The following is a 21,310-nucleotide window of genomic DNA, read 5'->3' on the forward strand; positions in this document are numbered from 1 at the left end:
CCTCCCCTGAAAATTATACATATCCATAATAAGCGCAATAAATTCTACCTTTGGACAAAAACTAAAAAAAAAACAAAAAAAAAAAAAGTAAAAAAGTATCAGTCGGTTTTGCAGACACAGATATGCCCTCAGCCTGTGTGTATTGAAACACTTCTTTTTCAAAAAAAAAATGTATTTTGAAGGTTTTCAGAATTTTGGGCGTATGAACTTGCCGACAAAAATATGGATTAGAATTAAAGCTCAAAAGGTTTGCGGGGGATATAAATATCGCGCCCACTAGTCATTTCAGTTTGTCACCCTATTATTATTTAGACCCACGAAAAACATATTATCGCTGTAAACAGGGACACTAGAAGAACCTTCGGTAAAAATTACAAAAGGATCCTCGAACAGACTCTAAAACAAAAATTTTGTGGGTGGTACCCCAAGCAGTGGATCAATAGGTCCCACTTTTGAACATAAACTAAGTTTGGACATAATATTTCGGGATCCAATGTTTGGACCAGCCACTACACTTGCTGGCCGTAGGGGTTTTTACTGCTTTCGGGTAATTTTCTCAAGAAATGTCGACTTGCCTCTCAAAAAACTTGTACCATCGTAATAGAGACCTTTAGTACTGCTTGCTGCAAGAAATATCTGTACGATTCAAGAGGAGGTCCTAAACTGCATATTACAACCTGATCTATGTCTCATAGAAATATCACGGTGTGAAAAGAATGGACCAAATCGGTCACCCCCCTTCTAGAGTTATCGTGCGCATCATTTTAGCGAACATTTTTTAACTCTTGTGGGGGAGGTACCCGAAAGAGTGGACCGATATGGCCCATTATAGAACATGATTTAAGTCTTCACAAAATATTACGACTGCCGAATTTTGGATTGAATTGGTTTATTTTGGGAGAGTTATCGTGCGCTGCATCCACTACATATGGTGCCTTAGCGGGTTTTTACAACTTTCGGGTCATTTTCTCAGGAAGTATGGACTTGCCCCTGAAAAAAATAGACCGTCGTGATGGGGGTAGCGAATACAAGTTGTTACAACAAAAATAAAAGCGATTCGCTAGCAGGTCCTAAACTGAAGATTCCCGAAATTTTCTGTGGGTGGTACCTGAAGGAGTGGACCGATTGAGTCCATATTATAAACTCATCTATTTCACGATGTGTAAAGTATGCACCAGATCAGTTACTGCCTTTAAGAGTTATCGTTCGCACACTTTTTCCGAACATTTTAAAACATTTGTGGGGAAGATACCTGAAGGAGTGGACCGATATGGGCCATCTTCGAACTTAAATTAAGCTTGGACAAAATATTACGGAGGCCAAATTTTGGACCAAATCGGTTCATCCGTTCTACTCCAAATTGTCTGAAATGTATTTCGTCCAAACATACTTGGGATCTAAAACCATTATTTCGATGAGACACATTTTGCCCGTATGAAAGTGTATATATTTTAGCGTAAATGCTGAGGGTATAAAAAGGAAAGTTTTGGTTGGATTTTTTCCCGTTGGACTTACACACGTTGCAACGCGTTGCTTAAATGACCTACTTTGGCATAAAATGTCTTTTTCATGGAATTACTCAGCTAAGCACTCTCCGATTTTGGTAAATTTTTTAAAGGAGGTATGATTGCTCTCTTTACCGAGACACATATTTTTTTGGGAGACGGTCCCGGTTACCCCGGTCATTTAAGCCGGTTAATCTGAACATGTGCCTACTTTCTTATATCTGAAAATAAATGATGTATCTTATAGATCAGCCAAATTTCAAGAATGGTTCGTTCTAGAAAAAAATTATGAAGACCATACTTTTAGCGCATTTTTTCCTCTACAAACTTTTACTTGAATCACGTTTTGGTTAGACTTACCGTTTTCGAGAAAAATTCCGAAACCCCAAAAAGACTTGAAATTTGACGTTTGACCCAAATAACTTTTGGCGACTTTTTTCGATGGGGACTTTTCGGGCATTGCTTCTAATGGCAAATCCTAGCTCTCCACCAAAATTTAGTTTTGTGGAAATTTTTGTTATTTCAATTTCTATTTTGACTGGACTAAGATCAACATGCTTCAGACAAGGTAATATTCCTTCGTGTACCTCTGCGACATTGTGCTCGAAACGGTTGTTTTCCCTTACCAAATGTTTTGCAGTATAACAACATTGCGCATAAGGGTATGCTCTAAGGCTATTGTTTTGCCACTCGAGCCTTTTGTTTGATTCGTGTTGTTTTTGTCTTTATTATTCTTCTATACTGTAGTGTTCATCTATATACATTTAATTATATTTTTATTGTATGTGTATTGTTTAAAGCACATTGCATTTAAGCTGGAGAATTGGTTTTGTGAGTCTCATGCCACCACCACCCAGCATCCTCAGCATTCGTTGCTTTGGTAATGAATATTTTAAAGCATTGTATATATACATACGTACAAACATACATATTATGTACGAACACACATGTGTGTTTATGTTAAATTTTTCCATAAAACTAAAGAAGACTTTGTTCAAAAATGAAATCATTAGAAAAAAAAACAACAACAAAGTTGCAATTTGTTGTTGATTATTTAAGAGTTCTTGAAAATGATTTCAACTTGATGAAATAAATTCATAAAAATTAAAATTTCTAAAAAAACTCATGCAGAGCAGCAATTTGATTAAATTTGCCTTGTCATTATAACAAAGTCATACTGTTCTGAGAGGCATCCGACGATGTGTGTGCATGGCAACATGTTACCACTGGCAAAATTATAAAAATATGTACATATGTGTCAGCATATAAAGCCAATCTTTTAAATTATTGGCATTTGTGTGATATTTAGAACAAATGTTATATTGTTCTGATAATGGTTTTAAGGCCTCAATGAAAAAGTATTGATTTTATTTTGAATATTTACAATTTTGAAAACATTATTGATGATTTGCAACAATTTGAAATAGTAGCTATAGCTGTTGTTGTTTTATTGCTATTCTGCTCTGCTTTATTTGTGGTTTAGAGACATTTGTAGAATATATTTAAATCACAGATTTACATATTTGGTGTTGTAATCAAATGCTTCTGCACTATGCCAAAAGTCATGACCCATGCAAATATTTACTTTTGAAGTGCAATAATGACACTTTAAGAGGGCTTAAGTAATTTTTTTATGAGTTGAAATGGACTGATGATTGTTATTATTACCATTATTGATGTCCTGCATTTATGGTGAGGTGGGGGATAGAAGTTATCATCGCAAAGTCCAATACCTAATTATGAAATTTATCACCCAAAATAGTGAAGAACTAACTGGCGACTTGCAACACTTTCGGCGATTCGAATGATAAAAATCATGAGGTTGGGTTTGGAATAAAAATAAAAAAAATAAAAAAATTAATGAATTCGCCCTAAATATGACGAATCCTGCAAACAATTTAAAAGCTGTGATCCGTATACATTTACAGAGGAGGTGAAATATTTATTCTGGCGGATTGAATTGCCAATTTTATGATCACTATTACCGCCTTACAGGAATAGTAATGAATGTTTAAGGCGTCCCAACATGACATAAAGCAAGGCATGACGGTGGCTGTAGGTTTGTAGTTAGCCGAAGGCTTTATCATCTCTCCCGATCCACGTCGGTAAATGAAAAGCTAGACACAATTAGAATAAAAACAAAATTGTGTGTCATAAGTGCTTAGACAGGACGCAAAAATACCATGAAAACAGCAATGACAACAGACTGTTGTGCCATAGTAGACCCCACTTATCCAATTCTTCCAGAGAAATATTGGGAGTGAAGGATGGAGGGAAAAAAAATGAAAAAAAAAATTCCAGAAAAATCGAGACGTACAGCAACATATTTTCTTCGACGACAAGTCGGAAAATATATCTAAAATTATATAAAAGTATATCAAAGTGTGGACATACATACATATGTTGACAATTTTTGGTGGAGATGTTTTGTGACCAACAATTGTAGCTTCGGTCAACAATTGTAGCTAAATACCTATAATCCTAAAAATACATAAAATCCGGAGGTATGGCTATATTTGGGCTATATAAAAACATAAACCTATACTGAGAATTTACACAAAACATGGGCCAATGGTGACAATTTTTGGTGGAGAAATGTTTAGGACTGCAGGGAATCTAATATGACAAATAACAGTTTGCTCAGTAAAAAAATTGCTAAAACTCCCAAAATACCGAAAATCGGGACGTACAGTAATATGGGGGCTATACCTAAACAGTTGACGATTATTTGTGAAGAAGTCTCGTGACCACTCAGAATCTTAAATGTTAATTACAACCAGTTCGGCTAAAAATTGTAGCTAGACCTTTTAAATACCGAAAATCGGGAGGTATCGTTATATGAAAGCTATACCAAAACATGGGGCTATGTTGGTGAGGGGCTATTTTGGTGGAGATGTTTCGTGACCACTGAGAACCTCAAATGTAAAATTACAGCTAATTCGGTTTAACAATGTGGATAAAATCATCAAAATACCGAAAATCGGGAGGTACCGTTATCTAGGGACTATACCAAAACTTGTTCCTATGTTGACAATTTTTGGTCAAGAAGTTTTGTGACCACTATGAATCTCAAATGTACAATTATTGATAGTTCTGTCAACAAATGTAGCTAATCCCATAAAAATACCTAAAATCGGCTGATATGGGTGGTACCGGTTATATGGGGGCTATACCAAAACATGAACTAAAGTTGTCAGTTTTTAGTGGAGTTTTTTAGTTTTGTGACCACTGGGAATCTAAATAAAAAAATACAGCTTGTTCAGTTAAAAATTTTTACTTATATTCGGAAAGTACCAAAAATCGCAAACACGGAAAATTGGCCTCAAACTGGAGCGCACACGTGTTGAAGTTTTGTGGAAGAACTATATGAAGGAATAGTTTAAATATCATGTTGGGAGTCACTTACGCAGATACTTTTTGGGCCACAAGCCAATTTAGTTGGCCACTGTAGGATTCTAAGCGATTTAGATAGTGGTCCATTGTGTAAGGAAGCAAGACTAGTCCCCAAGATGTACCTTTGGACTGAATTCTTCGTAAACTTTATGTACTTTTGGAAGAAATTTAGCTTTTTTATTTTACAAGTTATCGTGCTCATTGTAAATTAAAAAATTGTAGCCCTAATTACATCGACTGCCCGCAACCAAAAGCAGAATCCGAGAAGTGGACTTAAACTGGAATAAAGCGAGAAAGTGTTGTTGGCTATCATTGTGGAAGTTATATCCTTCGATAGTTGTCATTTCAACCAGTAATTTTTTTGGTCATCGTATGAGCTTTTAGAGTTTTTGAGGTCAAAAAAATTCAAAACTATTCGAGACAAGCCTATAAACTGCATTTTTGAGAAAAAATGTTGATTTTTTTGTGGAATGTACCCACAGAAGTTGACAGATATAATCCATATTTAGACTAATTAGGTAAAAAATTGAACTTTTGGTGGCGGAGGTAAACACAGAAGTGGACCCATATGCACTATCATCGAACTTGATTTAAGTTCGGACAAAAGCCTAGCTAGATCGAAACCAATTTTTCCAAACATAATTGCCTTCTAAAACCGTTATGTCGCATAGCATAAATACTGAGGTTATAAAAATATATTTGTGAAAGTTGTAAAGTTATCTGATAAAGTGAGTTTGCAAGCTGATAGTATTAACGTGCTACGTACATTATAATAAAAATTTGACTGCATTGTCTATGTGTATGACTTTACCTATTGTATGTCGGTACAGACGCAGATTATACAAACGAAATCTGTACATAAACAAACAGGAAACAGTAAAAACAAGTAAAAAAGTATCAATCGGCTTTGCCGACAGAGATACACCCTCAGCCTGTGTGGATTGAAATACTTTTTTTCCCACAAAAAAAAAAATAAAACTTATGTATTTAGTGGGGTTTTCAAAATTTTAGGTGTATGCACCGACAAAATTATGGATAGGATTACTCGTAAAGCTCAAAAATTTGCGGGGATATCGATAGATAGGGCTTTTTTTATCACACTAGCCTATGAAAAACACAATATCGCTGTAAACAGGGCCTCTAGGAAAACCTTCGGTAAAAATGTTCAAAGGATCCTGGAACCACACAAAAATGTTGAACATTTGTGTGGGTGGTACCACAAGGATTGGGCAGATATGGCCCAAATTTGAACATAAACTAAGTTTCGACAATATTTAAAGATCCAAAGCTTGGACCAAGTTGGTTGCTACGTCTATGAGAAATCGCGCGTACTATTTTAGCGAATATTTTCGAACTTTCGTGGGGGAGGTATCCTTAGGAGTGGACCTATAAGCAGCACCTTCGAATTTCATCTAATATTCGAAGAAATATTACAATATCCAATATGTGGACGAACGCAGTATTCGGTTCGAGCCAAATGGTGCCAATGGGGGTATTTACAACGTTCGGGCTGTTTTCTCAAGAAGTATGGATTTGTCCCTGAAAGAACTTTTACCGCCGTAATGGAGACAGCGAATGTAAGTTGCTTCAACAAAAATCAAAGTGAAATTTTTGGATATGTGAAGTATGAACCAAATCGGTCACTCCCAACAGGAGTTATCATGCGCACAATTTTTCGGAACATTTTTGAACTTTTGTGGGAGGTACCTGAAGGAGTGGACCGATATCACTTATCTTCGAACTAAAACTAAGTTTGTACAAATATTACGAAGACCAAATTGTGAACTTTTCCGAAACATTGTGTGGAAGGTACCCGAAGGAGTGAACAGATTGAGTCCATATTGGAACCTCGTCTAAGTCTGGTAGAAATTTCACGATGTGCAAAGTATGGAACAAATCGGTTACTCCCTTCGTGGGCACAAATTTTCCGAACTTTTGTGGGGGAGGTACCTGAAGGAGTGGACCGATATAACCCATCTTCGAACTTTAACTAAGTTTCCACAAAATATTACGAAGATCAAATTGTGGACCGAATCGACGGATCCTTTCGAGAGTTATTATGCGCTTCAGCCAGACAGACAGACGGACGGACTTGGCTAAATCAACTCTAAATTGTCTGAAACACATTTCGTCCAAACATACTTGGGGTCTAAAACATTATTTCGATGAGGCACATTTTGCCCGTATGAAAGTGTATATACACTCGTTAGCATAAATGCTGAAGGTATAAAAACATTAAGTTCGGCCGGGCCGAGCTTTTAATACCCTCCACTATAAAATACTCTGAACTAAAATGAAATAATTAGTTTCCTGTTATGTGCAAAAATTGGTCAACCACGGATACCCCAAATGCCTAAATTTGGTTAAAAAATTTATCTAAAAATGTCTTCAATCTCTTGGTACCTTTATATGGGGGATATACCAAAAATGGACCTATGTGGACGTTTCTTAATGGAGAAGTTTCGTGACCGCTGAAAAACTCAAGTGTCAAATTATAGCTTGTTCCGGTTAAAATTGTAGCTTACATCCTCAAAATATCAAAAATCGGGAAGTACCGTTATATGGGAGGTGTTCCAAAACATGGGCCCATATTGACGATTGTGGAGAAGTTTCGGGACCACTGGGAACCTCAAATGTAAAATTACAGCAAATTCGGTAAAAAAAATAGCTAAAATCCTCAAAATATCTTAAATCGGGAGGTACGATATATGGGAGCTATACAAAACGTGGACCTATATTGATAATTTATTGTAGAGAAGTTTTTATGGTCATTGGAAACCATTGGGGACTTTATCAAGACTTATCTTCATAATTTTTGTAGAGAAGTTTTTATGGTCATTGGGAACCATTTATCAAGACTTATCTTCATAATTTTTTGTAGAGAAGTTTTTTGGTCATTGGGAACCTCAAATGTCAAATTTCACCTAATTCCGTCAAAAAATTTAGCTAAAATACTTTAAAATGGCAGGTACCGTAATATGAAGCCTATACCAAAACGTAGACATATTGCGTGCAGAAGTTTGATCTATTGAAACTCCAAGTGTCAAATTGGAGTCAATTTTGGTGGAAAATGTAGCAAAAATCCTCAAAATTACTTAAAATTTTGCAGCCGAATATCTTTGTTTCATAGGCAGATCATGTTCGAAGATAAGCTATAAAGGTCCCCGTTTAGATAACGGTACTTTATATTGGAGGTTATACCAAAACGGGGACCTTTATATCCCATCTTCGAACTTAATCTGCCTATTAAAAAATATATGATTGAGAAAGCGTTCTATCTCAATTAGTGGGGTGCCACCGTGGTATGCACACTCGCATTACACGCTGAAGTTCGTGGGTTCGATGCCCCGGCCAGTCAACATCAAAATACCCCTCAGTGAAATGTAAGCGACATTTCCTGAGTGTTTCAGCCAGGTACAAGTTCTCTACAAGTGGTGCCTTAAGACATGCCATTTAGACTCGGAGTTAAACAGTAGGTAACATATCATTGAACTAATATGAATCGGGGTGAGCTCATTGATATGATAGAAGTCTTTGTGGAACAACTATATATTATATCTCAATTATTGTGGACACTATAGTTAGTGATTACAACAGATGGACATGGCTAGATCTTCTTAGAATATTATACTGATCGAAATATATATGGTCGAAAATGATTAGTTCGATATGTTACAAACAGAAAAACAAGCTTAATATACCCTCCATAGTATGGTGGAGGGTATAAAAAAGCTTTAAGTTTGGCAGGTCTAAACTTTTTATACCCTCCGCCATGAAATATTTTGAACTAAAATATAATAATTACTTTTCTTTCTGTTACGTAGAACATATGTCCGTAATTGTCAAATTACATACAATTACAATTTTGGCCGAAAACGTATTAAAAGTATCTGAAGTCGGTCGAGGACAGACATATGAGGGTTATTGTAAAGCGTGGACATATGCCCTCAATTGTTGGTGAAGCTTTGTAATAGCTTTAAAGCATATGTACATGTCAATTACATTCAATTCGAAGAAAAATTTAGTTAAAAAGCTTTAAAATACTTAAAGTCGGGCGTATATGGGGACTATTCCGAAGGGTCGACCTATGTCTAACAATTTTTGATGGAGATGTTGGCTGACCAGTGGGAACCCTAAATGCCAAGTTATTGCTTATCGGTCAGAAGCTATAGCTATAAAATCAAAAATACCACAATGCGGGCGGTACTGTTATATGGATCATTTCCAAAACGATATATCGTTCTTTCCTACAATTTGCATTACCATTTTCTCTGCCAAAGCCCCGCTTTCGCAAACATCAGATCCCAGTTTTTAGGGAACGACACAATACCAGATCTTAATCAGGTAATTGTAGACGACCTGAAACAATTACGGGATTTTGTTAAGGGCACAGAGTTCCTTAAATAAATTGCAGTAGAGTCCCCTTCTTCAAACAAACCTAGTCTAGAGATCACAACAGGCCTACTTATTACTCGCCCCTTTTTTCAACCTAACCTAACTTAACCTAAAAAAGATACTAATCTTAATTAAGGTCAACAAGTGCTGCTTCGTGTTAAGTAGACGGTTTAAAAACAAAGCCTCAATGCGCCAACCAGGAATGTCACTCTTCAATACGCGTATACAGTGCTAACGTGAATCCGAAGCAAGCAAGGGTATTCTCATTTGTTCATAGAAAATTGTTCGTTATTTCAAAGTTAGGCTATTCTGAACTGAACGTAGTCCTAGATTACACAAAATGCGTTTAATGCTTTTTTCAAACTCGCCCAAAATAACTTACTTTGGTAGTTTAAATACTAAAATTCAGAAAATTCAGAATTCAGAATGGCAACTGTTCATTGACATTTTATAGAAATGTCATGGTCTTTTAGTTTAGTTTTCTCTTTTAACGAAATATTTTATCTTCAAACAATGCACATGATTAAATTAAATATTTTCATTAATAAATAATTTAAACGAATAATTAAATCATATATTTAAATAAAAAAGAAAAAATCTTTTAACGTATTCCACCTACTTTCTATTATGTCACATGCACAAGTTTTGTTTATTTTATTTTTTTTTTGTTGAAACATTTAAAACCAATAAAATGTATAAAATGTAAATGACAAATTAAAATGTGGACAAATAAAATAGGTATTTAATAAATGCCATAAATTTGTTCATTTCATATGCATTTAGCATAAACTTGCATACATAAAATGAACAATTTTTTACACCCAATTTAGGTTGAGAATTGTGAATTTTTTAACGCCTTATTTGTATTCCAATTTACATTCTACATGCATGACAAGGTATGTGTGCAACATAAATATTTATTTAGTTATTTATTTAGTTAATATAATTAAAAATTATAAAAACGGATTAAATATATGCGGTTGAAACATAAATATAACTTTTTCCCGCTCTCTCTCTTGACTGTTTGTATATGTTTTTATTCCAAGTAAAATTAATAAAAAGAACACAAACAAAAAGTTAAAACAATTGATTTAAATGTAGTCGAATAAAAATTTGTGACAAAAAACTGAAAATTATTTTTGTGATGTGTGCAATATTTATGAATTTTAAAGCTGTTTTTTATTTATTTATTTATTTATAGAATTTATCTTATATTTAACGTAAGATAAATTGGGAGAATAGCATTAGCAGCATAGGCCATCAGCTAAAGCTGTTTTTTTTATTAATGTTATATACATATAATAAATATTATTATTATGATTATTAATAACAAATATTTATAATAAATATAAAAAAATTTAAAAAATCTTAAATTGTGGACAAAACCATGGAAATGCCACAGTATAAATGTAACATAAATTTTGACATAGATTCCTTCACAGTAAACGGAATTTTTCTGAGTACTTCCTATGACTTTGAAACATTTTTCAATTAGTTGTGTTGTGTCACGTTACGACATTCAATTATTAAAATCAGGCCAAAAATTTTCCGATGAAAAAAATTAAATAAAAACTCATTTTTTTCGTTTTGGTAATGAAATATTTTATCTTTCTGGTTAAAAAATTTACCTCCTCAATTGATTGTTCAGTATGAGTTGCATTTTTGCATTAAACCAAATATTTTGTATGTGTACAGGAATTTTATTCAATTAACTTATTATAGGGCTAACAATTCATTCAAGAATTCAAACAAGAATTCATTTTTATCAAAACTAAATAATACGTTGATTTTCAGCACAATTCCACCAACACAACCAAATGAAAATTTGGATGGGTGTGTATATAAATGTTGCAGTTGGGCACACACATAAATATATTAATTAAAAGCGAAATTTATCAATACCAATAAATACCGCAACTATTTGTTGCATTCACAAAGGCCACATTTGCATGTGCGTCTAGCTTTAAGGTGGTTTTACAAAAATTCCCCCGGCATCTAAGAGCGCCATATAATTTTTGTGGATTTACGAACACACTCAACACACTTTGTTGTTGTTGCTATAGCATGTTGTGGCCGAAACAAATTTGTGGTTAGCCAATATTTAGCTGGCAGCAAAATAGAAAATTGAAAAAAGTTTGTATTTAAACTTTCGCAACCGAAGCACACAAACGGACGCACACTCTGATTTGAATTTGTGAAGAAAATTTACCAAACTTATTTGAAAATAAGTGAAATATTTAACAAATATAAAATAAATATTTAAATAGGATTTAGTGTTATTTAAATTGGAAGGAAGTATTTAGCAATTAAGAAAAACTCAGCTACTATTGAGTAAAGATATTGTTATATACAAAGAGAGAATATTTATTTGAACTCGAGCTTAGGTTTTAGGTTTTATATGTTATGTTTTATATTTTATACCTTATATTTAATTTTGTCTGACTTAATCCCATTGTTGTTATTTTATTATTTAAAACAACAGTGGGATTAAGCCAGACTGTTTTGAAGAAACTAAATTGCAACAGCTATCCCAACAAAAACGCCAACAATGTTCTGTTTCTATATTTTATACTTTATATTTTTATACCCTCAGCATTTATGCTAACGAGGGTATATACACTTTCATACGGGCAAAATGTGCCTCATCGAAATAATGGTTTTAGACCCCATGTATGTTTGGACGAAATGTGTTTCAGACAATTTGGAGTCGATTGAGCAATGTCCGCCGTCCGTCTGTCTGGCTGGCTGGAGCGCACGATAACTCTCGAACGGATAAACCGATTCGGTTGAAAAAACATAGTTTAGGTTCGAAGATGGGTTATATCGGTCCACTCCTTCCGGTACCTCCTCCACAAAAGTTCGAAAATGTTCGGAAAATTTGTGCACACCATAACTCTTACCGATTTGGTCCATACTTTGCCCATCGTGAAATGTGTACCACTCCTTCGGGTACCTCCTACACAAAATTTCGGAAAAGTTCAGTTTAGAGCCATCTCTCGAATCACTTTGATATTTGTTTAAGCAACTTGTATTTACCGCCTTCCATACGACGGTATAAGTTTCATCAGGGGCAATTCCATACTTCCTGAGAAAATAGCCTGAAAGTTGTAAAACACCCCTATGACACCGTGTGAGAAGGTTGGAGCGCAAGATACTTCTTGAACGGATCTGCCGATTCGGTCCAAAATTTGGCCTTACTAATATTTTGTCCAAACATAGTTTAAGTTTGAAAATAAGCCATATCGGTCCACTCCTTCAGGTACCTCCCCCACAAAAGTTCAAAAATGTTCGGAAAAATTGTTCGTACGGTAACTCTTGAAGGGAGTGGCCGAATTGGTCTATACTTTACACATCCTAATATATATACCAGATATAGATAGGGTTCAAATATGGAATATATGTGTCCACTCCATCCGGTACCTCCCACACAAAATTTCGGATAAGTTCACTTTAAGACCCGATATCGAATCACTTTGATTTTTGCATTCTTGCATTCGCTGCCTCAATTACGATGGTAAAAGTTTTTTTAGTGGCAAGGCCATACTTCTTGAGCAAACAGCCCGAAGAATGAAAAAACCCCCTATGGCGCCATATATTTTGGCTGGAGATCCACTTCCATAACGGTCAATGTCGATCCATTCCTTTTAGTATCTCCTCCGCAAAACTTTTGATCTTTAATCCTAATCAACATTTTTGTCGGTTCAAACGCCCAAAATTTTTAAAACCCCCTAAATACATACGTATTTTGGGAAACAATTGTTTCAATATGCACATGCTGAGGGTATACCTCTGTCGGCAAAGCCGACTGATACTTTTTTACTTGTTCCATAAAAACTTAGGTTATGACGGCATTTGATTTATATTCATTTTTTTAAATATGGCAAAGTGAAGTACCCCTCCACGTCGAAATTCAAGAAAATATGCCTCATATTGGCAATATGTACATTCCCTGAAAATTTCAGGAAAATCGGTTCAGTAGTTTTGTAGATAACATAACATATTTTAAAAAGCCTTTGGGTCTTAAAAAAAGTAAGGTCGAAGATACAACCACAATTGTTCGCAAATTAATTTCCAAACCGATACATTCGTAATTATTGTAAATATAGTATTTTTAAAGAAATAAGGTATAGAGAAGTACCCCGCCCCTTCCGAAATTCAACAAAAAATGTAGCCTATTTCCACTGCGGGCAATCCTTGCACATTTCATGACAATTTCAGGAAAATCAATTCAGTAGTTTTTATAGAATGGATTAAAATTGAAAAATTTGGCGTAAAATAAGGCGTGGTCAAATTTTCTTTGCATAAAAACCCAAGTGGGTTGACGAACATTTCACAAAAAGCATTATCCAAATCGGGCCAGCCGTTCTCAACTGATGCCTTTACTAACGAACGACATTTGATTTTTATTTATATAGATTTTATAATTTATAGTTTTGTATTTTATATTTTATATATATATATTATATATATATATATATATATATATATATATATATATATTTTTTTTTTTAATATTTATATTTTTTATTTTATATTTAATATTTAACATGTTATATTTTATACACCATGTTTTTATTTTATTTTTCGTCACCATTCCCACAGCTGCTAATACCACCTCATGAGACAGTTGCATTATCGTATGAACGTACCATTAATGCCATTATTTTAATGAATTTGTGGTGGACATTCAATTTATTATAATTGTTCCAAGCATGTCATACATTGTCTAGTATGAATAACGGACAGGCATAAAACGACATGCCTTAAGCTTTCGATAAAATAAATAAATAGCTGTAACCTGGTATGAAGCGTCACTTTGGCCAGATATAGAAAATAAAAAAACAATTTATTGGTGCGTTAATTAGTGGTATAAAATAATTTAATTTATGCCTTTTGTGTGAACAACGAAATAACACCGGCAGCAATCCACCAACTGACCAAATACATTAAACTGGGTTTTAACCAGTCGTATTAACGAAAAACCTACAGGAAACGATTGAAAATCCTTTTATAATTAATTTAACATTTTTTCTAAGAGATTGATGTGTGAATATAATTTTTTACTCTCACATTCCTCCAACTGGCTCCTCTTTTTTACCGGAGTTGATTATAAATGATAATTTGATTTATGGTAAATTAAACACAAGCAACTACACCATTGTTATGACAAGGAATTAAGGAGGCAGGGGTTACATAAACAACAAAAACATAAATAAAACACGGACACACGTGTATAGAATAAACCACTTACCTTGATTTAATAATTGTTAATAATTAATTGAGTTTCACTGCCCTAGGATGATGCGTTAATTCTGTTGTTGATATAACCTAGAATTTATGGGGTTGTTGTAATCATGGTCCAACTGTAATGAAAGAGATAAGCAAACAAAGAATTGTTAAAAAAGTGAGTTTTACATTATCATTGGGGAAAATATTAAATTTACGAGCAAATAACTTGTCCACCGATGCGTATGAGCAACAACATCTGTGCCATGTGTTAATGCAATATTAATCATACGCATTGCGGTCATGACATTTTTGTTTGTTTAATTTTTCTATCGGAGCGGGGTTTCTTGATTTATTTCATCGCAGTCATGCCGTTTGACATGTGGCTTTTGTTTTGTTTTCATTTTAGAGAAATATTTTCTTTAGTTTAAGTCATGGCATGCGTGTGTGTGTGGGGGAATAGCAATCTATATATATAAAAATGGTGTAAAAAATGTATAGTAATTCATAAAATGAGAACGGCTAGGCCGATTTCTGTAAAATTTTTTGTCAGTTATTCGTATTTTCGAGGAGAAGGTCTTTACGGAAGAAAATTTTGGAAAATCTGTCTGGAAAAGTCGGAAAATTGGAAAAATCGAAAATTGAGTTTTTGTATGAAATTTTATTCCTTAATAGCGAGACGAAGTTCGCCGGGTCCGCTAGTAATATATAAAAATATATAAATTTTAAAATACTATATTGTTGACTTGTGTTATGGAGTATTCCCTTCTGTTGTTCTCCAACTCTTCATTACAATGGAGAAAACCGCATATGGAGAGTGTGTAGGTTTTCATCTTCAAAAATAAGACGTTTGTCCTTTTTATTTTATTATATTTTTACAGTATTTGCTTTGTTGTCTGAATGGTTCAAATTTAGTAACACATTTTTAATACAGTTGCAGTTGACCAATCGAACTATGACTTTTCACACTTTTCAGATTTGGATTACAATACATAGATATGAAAAACAAGTAAAAGAGGGCTATAGACGGACGGGGCCGACCATGTGATACCCTACACCACTGCTCCTGGGCACTAATTTTGCGCGGAATTTATTAATATGATTGCGAAGTCTCCCTTCTTTTTTCGGGGATGTTGTGGGAATATATGGAACATTTTGCCTACATATACGTACATATTTCTTCAAAAAATTAAAATTTTGTATTAAGAAAAAAAGAACAAACGCTTTTAGAAATAGCGTTTGGTGAGGTATTAAATTACTTCTAATCAAAGGTAGCATAAAAACTTCAAAAACCCGTACAGCATCGTAGCTTGCATCAGTTAAAAAGAAAAAACTGGGAATTCCTCTATTATGATTTTAATATTTTTCTCTCATGTTTGCGAAATTTTGTAGCATGAAAGGTAAGCGTAGTTGTTTATAAACAAAACGAAAAACAAAACGAAAACACCCTTATATGTCAAGGTACGCCTGAACCAACTTTAAATGGAAGGTGCTTACACCTGGGAAGTTTTTGCGGATTGTGAAACTATAATGTTCACGTATGAGAAAAAAAATCGCCGAAGTGCTTTCTAAAATAATTGAGATCACATTTGTAGAGTTTTTAGGTTTTCACGATCTTATTTGGAAACCGCAAGTCCTATTTAAATAAGATTAGAGCAAATGTTGTAGCTGTGAAAATTCTCTACAAGACCTTTTCCTAGGTTTTTCCATTTTTGAGATATACAAATTGAAATTGGGATAATGAACTGATTGTATCGCCTCCTTACAAAACAATGGGAAGTTTTTGCAGATCCTGAATCTACAAAATCAAAAAACAAAAAAAATCTAAAAATACGAAAAAATCGATGAAGGGATTTTTAAATAAATCGCGGCTAAAGGTCACATTTTTAGGGTTTTTAAGGGTTTCACGATTTTCTTTGGAAGCCGCAAGACCACGTACATCAGACCACCCGATTTCATTACCGCCGCACATTCGTCAATCATAAGAAAGCTGATTGGCCGGGTTTCAGAGAGTTCACCAATCACCGCTTCAGAGAACTGCCCAATCCTTCTGATGTTCGGGTAGCGGAAAGGACGTTCCGAGACATCAACACTGCTGCAGCCGCTCGCCATATCCCTGCTGGTCGAATACCTGAAGTAAGACCAAACTTCCCAGCAGAGGCGGCGGAATTAGCAAATGAGCGTGATGAGCTTCGTAGAACCAACCCCAATGACCCCAGAGTCAGGGAGCTGACACTGGAAGTTAACAGGCTGGTCGGCGAGCATAAGCGGAATGTTGACTGACCCGAAGAGGTGCGCAAGTTATTTCAATCGACAGTTTGTGGAGCACCCGAGAGTGACAGGGCGAAGAGAAGAGTATTACGTCGCATCAGATCTCTTCCTGCCGAGGAGGAACCACCACAGTTTACAATGGATGATGTAGCCAATGTCATCAGGAACGCTAAATCATCCAAAGCGTTGGGCCCTGATGGAATCTCCATGGTAATGTTCAAGCAGCTGGATGAGCCGGGCGTGGAGTATCTCACTAATGTTCTCAACTTGTCGCTATCCACCCTCATTGTTCCCGAAGTCTGGAAAATGGACAGGGTGGTCCCACTAAGGAAGCCCGGCAAGGATGCCAGCAAAAGTGAATCGTACAGGCCGATTTCGCTTTTGTCGCCCGTAGCAAAGACCCTTAGTCCTCCCCAGTATCAGAAATAGCTATCAATTTGCAGATCATCAGCATGGATTCCGTAAGCAGCACAGCACGACAACTGCGCTGCACGCCATTACCACATATATTTGTCAAGGACTCAACCAGAGACGGCCGTGCGATAGAATAGTAATGGTGGCGCTTGACTTATCAAAAGCCTGACTGTAGGCACTCCACGCTGTTTGAGGACATCGAGCAGACAACCCTCCGGGCAAGCTTGAAACGTTGGACAGTCAATTATATGTGTGGACGCCAGTTGTACGTGGAATTCAGGAACAAGAAGTCCAAACCCCGTAGAGTGAAACAGGAGTTACACAAGGTGGGGTGATATCTCCGGAACTGTTTAACCTCTACCTCTCCTGTATTCCGCCCCTCCAGCCGGCATCAAGTTCGTAACGTTTGCGGATCCTGGCGTCAGGTACCTATCCTGATGACAACTGTGAGAGACTGAACAACTATTTAACCGATCTTACCTCCTTTTGCCATTCGAGGAATATGCAGATTTCCGCCACAAAATCAACAGCCACTCTGTTCACCACATGGACAGCACAGTTTGAAAGAGAATTGAATGTCGTCGTCGACGGTAGCAGAATTTCGACCACAAACTGCCCCAAATTTTTAGGGGTCACATTCGACACTACTTTCAAAATGAGCGCGCACGCCACAGCTATCTACGACAAACTGAAAAGTAGGAACACGGTCCTCAAGTCCCTAGCTGCAGCACTTGGGATGCAGATAAAGAAACCATATAACGCGATAGGTCGGTCTGTGGTAAGCTATGCGGCGCCAGTTTGGTCCCCGGGATTATAGGATACGAATTTGACAAAGATTCAAACCTGCCAGAATGCCGCCCTGAGAAAAGCAACAGGATGCCTCCTCAAGTCTTCAGTGGACCATCTACATGAGGAGGCAAAGATTCTTCCAATAAAGCAACACAATGAGATGCTTTCGTTGCAGTACTTGCTTGGGTGTTACGGTGAGAGCCATCCCAATCACCATATGGTGGCTAGGCCCGACACATTCAGGCATATCAGGAAGGATATTCATGCTCTAGAGAGCGGGTCCAACAATATAGGAGAGAAACCCTAGATCAGCAGGCATATCAAGCAGGTTTAAATAGTATTCACACGGATGCAGTTGCTAAGGCCATAAGCAAATATAGTGTGAATAAAGTCCTCGAAATACATCCCCCATCTATCGCAGCTGAGGAGAGTGAGCTGCCACGACAAACTAGAGTAGTTTTGGCTCAACTACGCTCGGGATATTGCAGTCGCCTAAATTCTTATTCGGCGGAAATCGACGCCCCGTGCAAGACATCTGCCCAGTATGCGGCATGGGCCCGCACGACACAAAACACCTTTTCAACTGCCCAGCCAAACCTACTCATCTAACTCCAGTGGATCTGTGGTTACATCCCATCGAAGCAAGCACTTTCCTGGAACTGGAGATAGACCCAGAGCCAGATTGAACAGAGGAACGAACATACAAACATAATAATAAACACTGTTACAACAACAACGTAGCGGCAATTATAGTCCTATCGTAATTATAGATCGACGAGAAAATTTGAGGAATATTTGAGTTTATGAAAAAGAAGGAGCTTGCAATTTAAGAAGATGATCGGATAATATTTATCCGGTTAAATGGACCAAAACTTTTGTTTGAAAATTGGTAAACTTTTTAGTATATTGACGATATCTTTATTCCTGGAAGATATGTTCCGACCCCGTAAGTTATATTTAGAAAAGAGACTCTTGACCTTTCCACTGATGCCAATTATGCTGATGTACGTGGCCAAGTAACATAGTTCAAGCCCAGTATATACAGGGATTCCACATTTTTTTACTGTGTGTAGGGTAACTATAATCACGCTAGAGCTATCAGTTATATTTTAATACTGACACAGTTTTGCACGAAGTAGGAGGTTTGGTCAAGAAAAATGCCAATAATTTTATTCATTTATTTATTGAAACATTTTGTAAAGTAAGCCTGAAGGCCAATTAGTTTTACAATATTCATAAGAAGAGTTCCTACTCAATTGTGAAAAACAAGTAAGAACGCCGACCCGGCCGAACTTGTTAAACCCTCCACCACGAGTTGTATGAAAGTATAATGGAACAATTAGTTTCCTTTCGTTTGTGAAGAAGTCTAAACACCAAATTTCAGCAAGTTCAGTAAAACAAAATGGCTAACCTTCAAAATAACGAAATTCGGAAGGTGCGGTTCCATGGAGGCTATATCAAAACGTCGATTTATACCTACAAATTTTTGGCGGAAAGAAGACTAAATACTAAATTTCCAAATTTCGGTAAAACCTTCAAAATACCGAAAATTAAGAGGTATGCTTCTATGGGAGATATAGGGAACCGCGGACCTATACTGCCAATTCTCTTCTGGAATATTTTATAACCCCATGGAAGACTAAAAAACAAATCTCAGTCATTCAGTGGTATGTTGACGTCACGACCTTCAGAATTACGAAAATTGGGAGGTACCGTTCTATGAAGGCTATATTGACCTATACCGACAAATTTCAGTCAGAAAGGCGTTTACTTCCAACAAAAACTAAATACCAAATTTCAGCCTTTTTGGTGGGTTGCTGTGACCACAACCTTTAAAATACCGAAAATCGGGAACGTCTAATACCGACAGATTTCATATAGAACGTTTAATACCCCAAATAGGTACCGTTCTGTGTGGGCCAACAAATTCCTGGGGGAAAGTTTTATATCCCGAACGAAGACTAAGTGCCAAATTTCAGCCATTTCGATGTGATAATGAGGCTAAAATCTCAAAATACCGAACATTTGGTGGTACCGTTCTGTGGGGGCTATATCAAAACGTAGACCAATATAGCCCATTTACAATACCAAACATCCTAGGACTAATAGAAATGTCTATAAAAAATTATTTCAACAGACGGACGGAAAGACGGACATGTTTATATCTACATAGAATTTTACCCTAATGAAGAATATAAATACTTTATAGGCTCTCCGATGAATATTTCGATGTGTTACAACCGGAATGACAAATTGTATTATACCTTCCATATTATGGCGGAGGGTATAATGAAAGGATAGTATTCAGCGGGTGAAATTGATTGCCATTTTGGGAACAATACCCAAAATAAATTTTGGGTCCAAATTTTAAATTCTGAAGCCATATTCCGACAACCAACGAACGCGAAACTTGAAACCCAACTTATGACCTCTCCTTTGATGCAAATTATATGCATAATAAATGATAAAAAAAAAATCAAATTAATTATATCAATAACATAGCGTGTCGCAATCATATAAAAAAAATCCTTGGAAAACAGTCCCCGGAGGAAATGGTGTAGGATATCACAAGGTCGGCCCCGTCCGACTATAACCCTCTCTTAATTGTGTTTTATTCTTCTGTGTTTAATTTCCATATACTTCATTTATCATTTTCACTACAAACTTCAATTTTGTTTTACTTTTTCTCTAAAAGTCCTCACAGAAATATGAAAAGATTTCGAGCCTAAACGAAAGCAAATTGCTTTCAGTTTTTCACTTGTTCTTTTATTGGGTACCATTTTTGCAACAATTTTCATTTGATTTAAATTTCATTGATTCATTTTGCAGTTGCAATGGACATCATTCAATGCAATCAAAAAGTCTTTATCAATGATAAATAGAATAGTTTCCAAGGAAAAATGAAAAAATCTCTACATTCTCTAATATTCGGTAGAAATTGCAGCACGAACATTTGGCCAGGCAGAGACGAAAGGCCTATTCATAATGCATTCATTGTTAAATGAAATTCAACAAAGCATAAAACATATCCGAAATTGATTGCAAATAGTTACTCTTCTCTACTACATACTCTTCCAAGGAACAAACTTCATCCAATTCCCTTGTATTGAGTCTTAGACACACCCCGAACTAACAACTGACTATTGCACTGCAGATGTTATTGGTGCTGCTGAGTGTGTAACACCAATCCCAAATGCAAATATTAAACTTGCCACATCCATTGAAAAAAAGAAAACAAGCAAACAAATATTGCAACTATAGTCACCCAGTCACTCAGACGGCCAGTAGCAACACCAGTAGTCAAATCAAATGCAGCA

The 21,310-nt window shown here is 35.8% G+C and overlaps 1 protein-coding gene across 1 annotated transcript in view; it reads right to left on the bottom strand.

Moving 5' to 3' along the window:
- Positions 1 to 21,310, bottom strand: part of LOC141390820 (protein toll-like) — a 388,884-nt gene that overhangs the window by 111,437 nt on the left and 256,137 nt on the right. The window contains exon 6 of the mRNA XM_073963779.1: positions 14,545 to 14,656. The gene's annotated coding sequence lies outside the window, so the exon portion shown is untranslated. The remainder of the gene's footprint in view (positions 1 to 14,544; positions 14,657 to 21,310) is intronic.

This window comes from Musca autumnalis, unplaced genomic scaffold (genome assembly GCF_047663935.1).
Source record: "Musca autumnalis isolate F117 unplaced genomic scaffold, ASM4766393v1 scaffold_1, whole genome shotgun sequence".
Lineage (NCBI taxonomy): Eukaryota > Metazoa > Arthropoda > Insecta > Diptera > Muscidae > Musca > Musca autumnalis.